Source organism: Rattus norvegicus, chromosome 9 (genome assembly GCF_021556685.1).
Source record: "Rattus norvegicus strain SHRSP/BbbUtx chromosome 9, alternate assembly SHRSP_T2T, whole genome shotgun sequence".
NCBI lineage: Eukaryota > Metazoa > Chordata > Mammalia > Rodentia > Muridae > Rattus > Rattus norvegicus.
The window spans coordinates 56,466,969-56,476,345 of record NC_141542.1 but is presented as its reverse complement, the minus strand read 5'-3'; the positions used below and the strand labels follow the sequence as shown (position 1 = coordinate 56,476,345).

General features: G+C 48.2%; 1 long non-coding RNA gene and 1 pseudogene across 1 annotated transcript; both read left to right on the top strand.

The window, feature by feature from the left end:
* Positions 1–340: 340 nt before the first annotated feature.
* LOC108352023 (uncharacterized) lies at positions 341–8,525 on the top strand. The gene is made up of 5 exons (XR_015629480.1): positions 341–398; positions 1,202–1,256; positions 1,665–1,756; positions 3,092–3,215; positions 7,734–8,525. It is a non-coding gene; the product is annotated as an uncharacterized LOC108352023 (long non-coding RNA).
* Sec61gl4 (SEC61 translocon subunit gamma like 4) lies at positions 5,055–5,276 on the top strand (annotated as a pseudogene).
* Positions 8,526–9,377: the final 852 nt, after the last annotated feature.

Below are 9,377 nucleotides of genomic sequence, written 5' to 3'. Positions count from 1 at the left end.
CACGTTTTCATGTTTTTAAATTAATGAGGAATTTGTTCTCATCCAACTAACTGGTTAGGGCAGCAGGCCTATTTTCCCCTTCTCAAATGAATCCTGTAGGTAAAATAATGAAAAAAGCAAAAGAAAAAAAATGTTTCTCTCTTCCACCCTGGCCCCACTTTTATCGGTTTTTGGCAGTTCCGAACAGAATATGAAAAATCAGACAATTTACTGCTCAGTAATTAGCCCAAACTATCCTGGGCAGAAGGAGTTTGTTGTTCAGTAGTGCGAGGGCAGCGGTGGGGGGAAGAGGGGGAGGGGAGCTGTGCGCAAGGCCTTGTGGGTACTAAGATTTTGAATAAACAACTTCCTGTGCTGGGTTTCTAGGAACAGAGGGATGAGAAGGTTGGATAGACTAGGTGGAGTTATTTTCTAAAGATGTGGGCTAATAACGAAAAGGTTTCTGCTCAGTCTCATGGGCTCAATGCTTGTTCCCTCCCAATTTAGGAATCCCAGGTTCATAGGTGGAAACCTTGGCCTCCGATGTGAGGGAATGGGGAAGGGCCTTTGGAGGGCGGTTGTTATAAGGGTGAGCTTCCAGAACTCTGCCACATGGACCCTGAGCCCAGAATTCCAGCCTCCAGAACAGAGAAGGATAAATTTAGTGTTATACGCCACCCAGTTGGACCTGGGGTAGCTCAGGTGTTGGTCCCTAGATACTGACTCGCGATCCACTGTGTCTTACCCGTAACGTTCTTATAGAACCTGCCTCAGAGCTACAATCTTCTCCCGGGTTTTTTCTTCCCACACAACCATGTGCACTGCTTGGAGGAAGGTGCTACAGCGGTCTCACCCTTGGACCATGAATCTAACACCATGCCTGCCACATAGTTGGTGCGCTGTTGGTTGAGCTGATGTAGTGTAGACGTGCATGGTCTGTGTGATCAGGCAGACTTTACACAGGCAGGTGGTCCCTGCCATAGGTCTGCCCTCTGTGAGAGGTGGTGGATTGATGGAAGCTGCTTCGCTGTTTTCCCAGTAAGAAAGGTCTTAAGGAGTGTCCTGCTCCAGGTCAAGAGAGCTCTGGTTACTCCAGCATTTCTAGTGAGCCAAAATGCATCTTATTACTGAGCAGGTCTTCCTGTCCCCTGCTGACATTTGAACGGAGTTCTCTCCATTTTTTATGGCCTCATATTCTGTTCATGTCCTGCTCTCTCTACAGGGTGAGAGCCCACTTTTGAAGGCCTGTCCAGCTTTGTTGACTGTCACTGAGCAAGGTTTGTGACTCCCAAGTGTGCCATCACTAGGGGCTGGGGGAGGGGGTAAAATGTATTTCTAGCATTTACCTAGTATCATTTACTGCTATAGTGTGGATCTGAAATATTCCCCACAAAGCCCATGTGTTAATCTTGGTCACCACCCTGCATTTATCTGACATAAATGCAGCCTTTAAGAGACAGGGAAGTTAGGTCATTGGGGTGACCTTAGAAGTGGTCATTGGGACCTGGCCCCTTCCTGATGTCTCACTTCCCACCTGCCAGGAAGTGAGAGGCTGTTTATTTTGTTTTGTTTTTTCAGAAGCCCCAAAGCAATGCAGGAGCTAACCCCAAACCAAATATGAGCCAAATAAACAATTTGCAAATTTCCTCTTTTGCAGTAGTTAATTATCTATTATTCTGTCACAGTGGAGGAAACCGACTGACTACCTCTCCACCTCATTCTGACCTGAATGAGTCAACTCTGAGATCTCACTGGACAAACCACGGATGGATACACAGTAAGCTCCCAAACCCAGGGGCGGGTGTGTGGTGAGAGACAGAACCACGAAGGACAGTAAGGTGATTCCGAAGGTAATGATGGCTTGGGAAAGATGCAAGCAAGGAGCCCTTTCTGGTTCTTTCCTTCTGTTTCCTTTTCTTTGCAGTCTCCCTTATAATATATCTGTGTGTTATTTTATTAAGTTATTTATTTACTTTACAGCCTGATCTCAGTTTCCCCTCCCCTGTCTCCCCCCAGTCCCTCAGTCTAGCCTTACTTCTCTCTGCTCCTCCAGTCCCTCCTTCTCACCTCCTGTTCTCCCCTTCCCCGCCCTTTCTTTTCAAAGAAGGGGAGGTCTCCCAAGGATAATGAGTCTCTTTGGCAAATCAAGTTACAGTAGGACTAGGAGCATCTTCTGTTGAGGCTAGACAAGGCAGCCCAGTTAGGGGAAAGGGATCCAAAGGCAGGCAATAGAGTCAGAAACAGCCCCTGCTCCAGCCGTTAGGGGTCCTGCATGAAGACCAAGCTGTACATCTGTTACATATGTGTAAGGGACCTTGGTCCATCCTATGCATGTTCTCTGTCAGGTGGTTCAGTCTCTGTGAACCCCTATGGGCCCAGGTTAGTTGGTTCTGTAGGTGTTCTTGTGGTGTTCCTGACCTCTCTGCTCCTACAACCCTTCCTCTTCCTCTTCCTCAAGACTCCCTGAGTTCGGGAATCTTACAGGCTGGCCGTCAGCAGGACATCAGATGAACCCAGCAGAGAACCTCCTGGCCATCAGGAAGACATGGTGTTGAACTTACCAGCATCTTTTAGGGATGGGCATCTCCTTATCCAACCCTGCCTGTGGGAGCTTTGATCTTGCAGAGGTCTGGAAGTAAAACTACAGCTTCTCTGCGTTTTGGGGGTGGGTGGGATTTTCTGCTCTGCTTTTTAAATTGTTGCTTTGGTTCAAAACTCAGCTCTAAGCTGGAATGGTTAGCATTGCAGCTCAAGAGCCCAGCTCTGAATACATGTTTGCTCTGGCCAAGCTTCGGGTGAACCCAAACCCAAACTGCCACCTGTTCTTTTCAGGGAGACAGAACCAAGGCAAGTTTGCTGCCATCCCTCAAAAACATGTTCTACAGAACACACCCCACCCTGTGCCTGCACCACTTACGCAAAAGAATAACACTATTTTCTTAATATACGGCCATATCATAGGTTGATTGCAAACACAAAGGAGATGAGGAGAGGGAAAGAGAACAATAAAGCCCTCACTGTCATGAGCCCAACCCCTGGAGCTAGCTCAATAGCCCCTTCCTTCTCCTCCATATGCAAAGATGAGCCATGACCCAGACTTTCTCTGGTGCAGAAGGATGCCTAGTAATGGAAGCACCAAGGGAGAGTGTCATATGAAGATGAAGGTGGCCATCTACGAGCCAAGGACAGACAAGCACCTGGCCTGCTGATACTCTGATGTTGGACTTCCAGCCTCCGTAAGCACAGGAACATGATTATGTGCTGCTGGGGACGGTCGGGCTGAGTCATGTTGTCATGGCAACCCTCATAAACCGATAATACTGCCCTATGTCTTGGCTCAGAGACCATTTGCTTCAGGACAAGTGGCCCAGGAACCTCTTTAACTGTGTGCTTCCTTGCTCCCTAAGGTCAGCCTTTCCTACATCTTGACTCTTCGGTGACAGTTATCAGAACAAAAGACCGGCAGACACACACACACACACACACACACACACACACACACACACACACAACCCCAGAAACCAACCTAGGAGCGTTCCAGGTGGCCAGGTGGTACAGGGAAGCAATTATAGTCAGGGAAACTGCAGACCTATCACAGAGCATCCGTGTGGCCCTGGTGAGCAATGTCTGCTCTATCAGGGTCTGACTGCCGAGCTTAGCGGCCAGGGGCAATGTCTGCTCTATCAGGGTATGACTGCCAAGCTTAGCGGCCAGGGGAGACGTCCCCGCTTCACTGGGGTTTCTGTCAAGCAGAAAGACAAGATAAAGTCCACATAGTTCCCAGCACTCTGCAGGAGCAGAAGCTCCACCCCCACCCCAACCCCCACCCCCACCCCGGAAAAAACAGCTACCCGAACCAGGAAGAGAGCTGGTGTGTCCCAACACCGTATGGAGATGTGTGAAGCTCTATTTCATTGCCTGAAAACTTGTGAAATTCGACTCTAGAGACCCAAGATCCACTTTCAGTTTTCATCTACCGCCTCCATTCTCTCAGGTCACACTGGTGTAGACGAAACGTGTGGCGATAAAATTGACGACTGTACAAAAGATTTACTAATGGCCTTGCCTGGGAGATTCTAAGTCACACAAGTGGAGTTTAGGTGAAGGAGCGCTGCCTCCAAACACCCCAGGCATGAGTAGCAGATGCTAATCAGATGTGTTAGAGCTCAGGGAAATATACAATGCTAGGATGGAAATTCTTGTTTGCTGGGATTGGCCAGCCGTTAGGCCCATCCCCATATCTAAGAAGATTCCTCAAGGGAACAGTGCAGGATCAGAACCAACATTCCAGCCTGACCTGCCATAAACCTCCCAGTACTTGGGAATACGTAATTCTGCCAGGTGGGCAAGACTGTCCCATGCGGCAACTATTTGAAAGGAACAACCCCGAAGCACTTAAGAAATAATTACGGCAATGTCTCTGCTGTTTAAATCTCCCATCTGCCAAAAAAGCCAGATCTGCAGTCTCCTGCCTCTGTTTGAACTGTTCAAAGTGTAACCTGGGGCCGGGGCGGAAAAGAGATTTGAGGATTCCAGTGTATGTGAAGTGAGTAAGTCTAAGAGGTATTGAAGTTAGCAAAGTTCATTTGAAGCCGGCTCTTCTTCAGGCAACAGCAATAGCCAGCCTTGTGCCTTCTTCTTCCACCTCTAAGTATGCAGAGTGAGTTCTCCCTGGGGAGGAAGCAGGACCCTTCTGAAGAGCCAGGAGATGGGGATGAGGTAGAGGTTCTTTGAATCCCACATGTGCTCGGAGTTCTAGTGTTGTAGCATATGGGACCAAGATTGCTCGCCGACCCTGGGACGCCTTCCTGTGGTGTGAGATGAAGGGCCCGAGGTCCACAGTTTGTCCTCTGAGGTCCTGAATTTAGTAAAAACTCAATCCATTCATTCTTTTGGAAATTTGCTAATTCTTAAGGACCCACTCCAACCCCAATTTTTTTTTTTTATTTGAGAAGTTAAGGAGGCTGGAAAAACAAAACCAGGAAGACAAGATAAAGCCACTCAGTGGCGGTTCAATTCTCTTCTAAGCTACGTGTCTCTAGCCTCTCAAACCACCATCCCACAAACGTGGATCAGGTAATGCAGTTTGTTGAGCCAAGTCGGCAATTTGTAAAGGACTCGATTCGGCTGGTTAAAAGATGCACCAAACCTGATAGAAAAGAATTCCAGAAGATCGCCATGGCCACAGCGATTGGATTCCCTATCATGGGGTTCATTGGCTTCTTTGTGAAACTGATCCACATCCCTATTAATAACATTATTGTGGGTGGCTGAGTCCTTTCTCATCTTGGGACTGGTGAACCAATGAGGGGGTGACAAGCTCATGAAGTAAAAAGTTGCCTGGAAAAAAAAAGCCACTCAGTGGACATCCAGTTGGGGTTTGAGGGACAAGAGAAATTGGGAGGGAAATGCAGATAGACACAGCAGCCCTTAGACACAGTACTGCTGTTTCCTGGGCCTAATCCTGGGCCCCAAAGCCCCAAAATTCAACTCAAGCTTGCCCCAATAGCATCACCCAGGATGCAGGCGTGATGCTTTGTCCACTGCCACAGCAGCCATTTATGTAGACACATGCAATTGGTGGTTCACTTCAGTTCTCTTTAACTCTCCTTGCCTGAAGGTGTAGCTGGCGTCCTTACCAGACAAAGAGGCTGAGAACAGGAAGGTACTTATTAAGACTTCACAATGGGTTGCTCCTGGAAATGGGATTGGAACCCGCTTGGCTCTGTGAGTTTCTGAAGGCACCTGGTTAGGGTCCTGTTCCTTCTGGACAGACATCTTAAAAGTGCAGCTCTGTATGCTATAATATGGGGGCCAGCAGAGGAGAAATCTCACTGAAGGAAGAAACAAATGGTTACAGGAGGTTTCCAAGAACCATGACAAACTCGTATACCTGCTGTGGAACTGAGAGGAAACTAACTCATAAAGAAGAGGGACTTATTTGCCTCAGGAGTATGAGGCCAGCATGTGATTGACGCAACTGAAGGCCCTGGTGCCACATCAGGATGAGGTGGCAGTCAGTCAGTGCACAGCCAGACCAAGCTAGTACACATGAGTCTCTCCTATTATAAAGCCATTAGCTCAACGTGGGGAGCCCATTATATGATTTCATTTATCCAAGTTACTGCCCAAAGTCTCTTTCTACAAATCCCATCAGCACATGAATTGGAGTTCAGGTTCCAACACGGAGTTAGAAGGAGACAAACACTCCAACCACAGCCAATCTAGGTTCGTGTCCTGAAAGCCAAGCTTCCCAGTGTCTTAGGCAGGGGGCCCGATGTGCCCAAGGCTGTTCACACTGTGCAGTCTGTAGTTCCACTTCTGGCTAACTGGTCTTGCTAACTGAGGCACATCAACCCAGGATGTGGTTTCCATGCTTAAAAGCCCACCATGAGATAGTTCCAGACTGCACTAGGGTCCTGAACACCCAATGTAGTCACTGGCCAGCTAACGAAGACTTTCTATTGGCTTAAGCCCATGTAGTCTTCGATGGTGGACACTGGAGAGGGGTGTCTAGGTGAAAGGAATTCTGTATCTGCTCCTCCCCGGATCCAAACCTGCTGTGGTCCAAGGCTCTGGAAACCAGGAAGATCCTCTCTCTGCCTCTTCCTGTGAAGATTGCATGATTGGCAGAGGCTAGTTTGAAAGCACATCTCCAGACAAGGCCAGGTAGGAACAGGTTTGTGAAAGTGTGTGCACATATGTCAGCATTCCTGCCTGGATCCTCCTTCAGCTACTCTGTAGTGTTTTGTTACCTTAGGGCAGTTTCCAGCCACAGGGGTCTCCTGTGGACCATATTTCTGATGAACCTCTTTAATTCCACCCTCAGATCTGGGGGCTTCCCAATCATGCCCTGGGGCATCCCTTCAGTTTTGTTTCCTCTGCCTTAGCCTTCTCTGAAACCATCCTACTCACCTAGGCTATCGCCCAGACAGGAAAAGTAGGTCAAGGACTAAACCAGAAGAAAGGGCTTCCAGAAGAAGTGTAAGTATTACCCAAAGCTATTTTGAACCTGAGACTGTGAAACAAGAGAATGTCTGCTGGGGATGGCTGCTTTCACCAACAACCCAGGAACAGACATTGGCCAATGCCTAAAGGCTTCCACCCATCCATGGAACATGGCATCTCACAGCTGTGCTCTACAGAACAGGATACCACCCCGTGCAAGGACAGCCTTGAAATCTAAATTCACCATCAGCAAGGCCACGGAGAACTGGGAACAAGGCTTGAGTGGCCTGGTATCTAAGGACAATGTGCCAGCCACCCAGGGTGAAGTATAGCCACTGAGCGGATGTGTCCAGGGTGTCTCAGGAAGTCTGAGCAGCAGGGGGAAGCATTCTAGCTCGCCCTTCCCTGGCCCAGCTCTGCACCATGCTGAGATGCAAGCTTTGCTGTTGAAATGTGTGTATTTAGGGGGAGTGAAGTGTGCAGCAGGATCAAGGTGACTGGGTTGGAGGTAGCCTGGCTAAATTCAAGGCTCCCTGCAGAGAGAGGTCTTGACCTAAGAGCTAACTGAAGAGAGGAGATAGGGAGAAGTGCCCACAGGAGTCTGGGTAGAAGGAGGAGCCATGGGTTGGATTCCTGGGAAGCCGGGAGAGGAGGTGAGCCACAGGGCAGGCAGCTATGTGCCCTTGTCTTTCTTCTGGAGAAACCACACCAGACCTTTTCATGCCAGGCTGTCTGTGATGGTGGGGTCAGGCCCCACTGCTGGGGAGGCATTGTCTCACATAGTCCTGTTTTTCTCTTTCACACAGGGAAGAAGAGAGAAGAGAAAGCAAGACTAGCATTCAAGTCCTGTGAGGTTTCCTGGAAAGTTTCCCATTCTAACCCAACTACAAGATGCTCTTATTGGAGGCACCTGCAGTGGGCCACCATGGTTCCTGGTTGATGAAGCATTCCTACTTTCCCGCAAGCTTCTGTACAACGTAACTCCCTCACAGAAAGAGTGTCACTCATAATTAGGCTTTACAGCTACACACAGGACAAACGATTACATCTGGAACATACAAACAACAACAAAACCCTAAACACCTAGAGAGGGAGAGGGAGGGAAAGAGGGGGAGAGAGAGGGAGAGAGAGAGAGAGAGAGAGAGAGAGAGAGAGAGAGAGAGAGAGAGAGTCAAAACTAGACTACAGAACCAAACAGTTTGAAGAAGAAACATAAACGGCAGGGAAATATCTCCCCATGTTCAACACCCTTAGCCACCACTCTGAGATTTCGTCTTAGCCCAGTGACAAAAGCTAAGGCCAAGAAAACCAAGCCCACAAAGGTTGGCAAGGTTGTGGGGGCGGGGACTGCATTCACTGCTGGTGGAAGGCAGGCTGGTGCAGCCACTGTAGAAATCATTGTTGGAGTTCCTTAAAGAGCTACAAGTAAGCCACCATATGATACAACTGTATCCCCCTGGGAACATACCCAAAGGACTCTATCCCCTACTACGGGGGCACTTGCTTGACAGTGTTTATCGATGCTCTATTCCTCATAGCTGAGAAATGACAAAAGCCTAAACTTATATCAGCTGATAAAAGGATAAAGGAAAATCTGACGCATAGGTATGATGTGACTTTATCCAGCTGCAAAGAAAATGAAATTATAAAATCTGAAGGTAGAAGGACAGAGCTGAAAAAAAAATCATTCTAAGTGAAGTTGTCTAGGTCCAGACAAAAATGGTGCACGTCCTCTTTGAGTCTTTAGATCCGTGTGTCTAACGCAAAGGACCCATAGAAGCCAGGAAACTAGAACGTAGCCATTAAAAGAATTTCAATGGAAGGAGATGGCACAGCCTAGGTGGTAGGGATGGGGGAAGGGGAATAATGGGGCAGGGTGTTATATGTGGAGAGGGAGATAGGTGAGTGACAAGGCAGAAGACTGAGTACAGGAAGGGAAAACCAAAACTAAAGAGGGTTTGAAGTATACGATGGAAACATACTATTTCAGAAGTTTCCGTGTGTGTGTGTGTGTGTGTGTGTGTGTGTGTGTATTATCAAAAGTTTAAATGGAGTTACTCAATATCAACAGATAATGCCTTTCCTACATGCCATAGGCTATTGTCTTAGAGTTTCTATTCCTGCACAAACATCATGACCAAGAAGCAAGTTGGGGAGGAAAGGGTTTATTTGGCCTGCACTTCTGCAGTACTGTTCATCACCAAAGGAAGTCAGGACTGGAACTCACACAGGGCAGGAACCTGGAGGCAGGAACTGACACAGAGGCCATGGAGGGATGTTACTTACTGGATTGCTTCCCATGCCTTACTCAGCCTGCTCTCTTATAGAAACCCAAGACCACCAGCCCAGGGATGGCACCACTCAAATGGGTCCTCCAGCCCTGGATCACTAACTGAGAAAATGCCTTACAGCTGGATCTCATGGAGGCATTTCCTCAAGGGAAGCCTTTC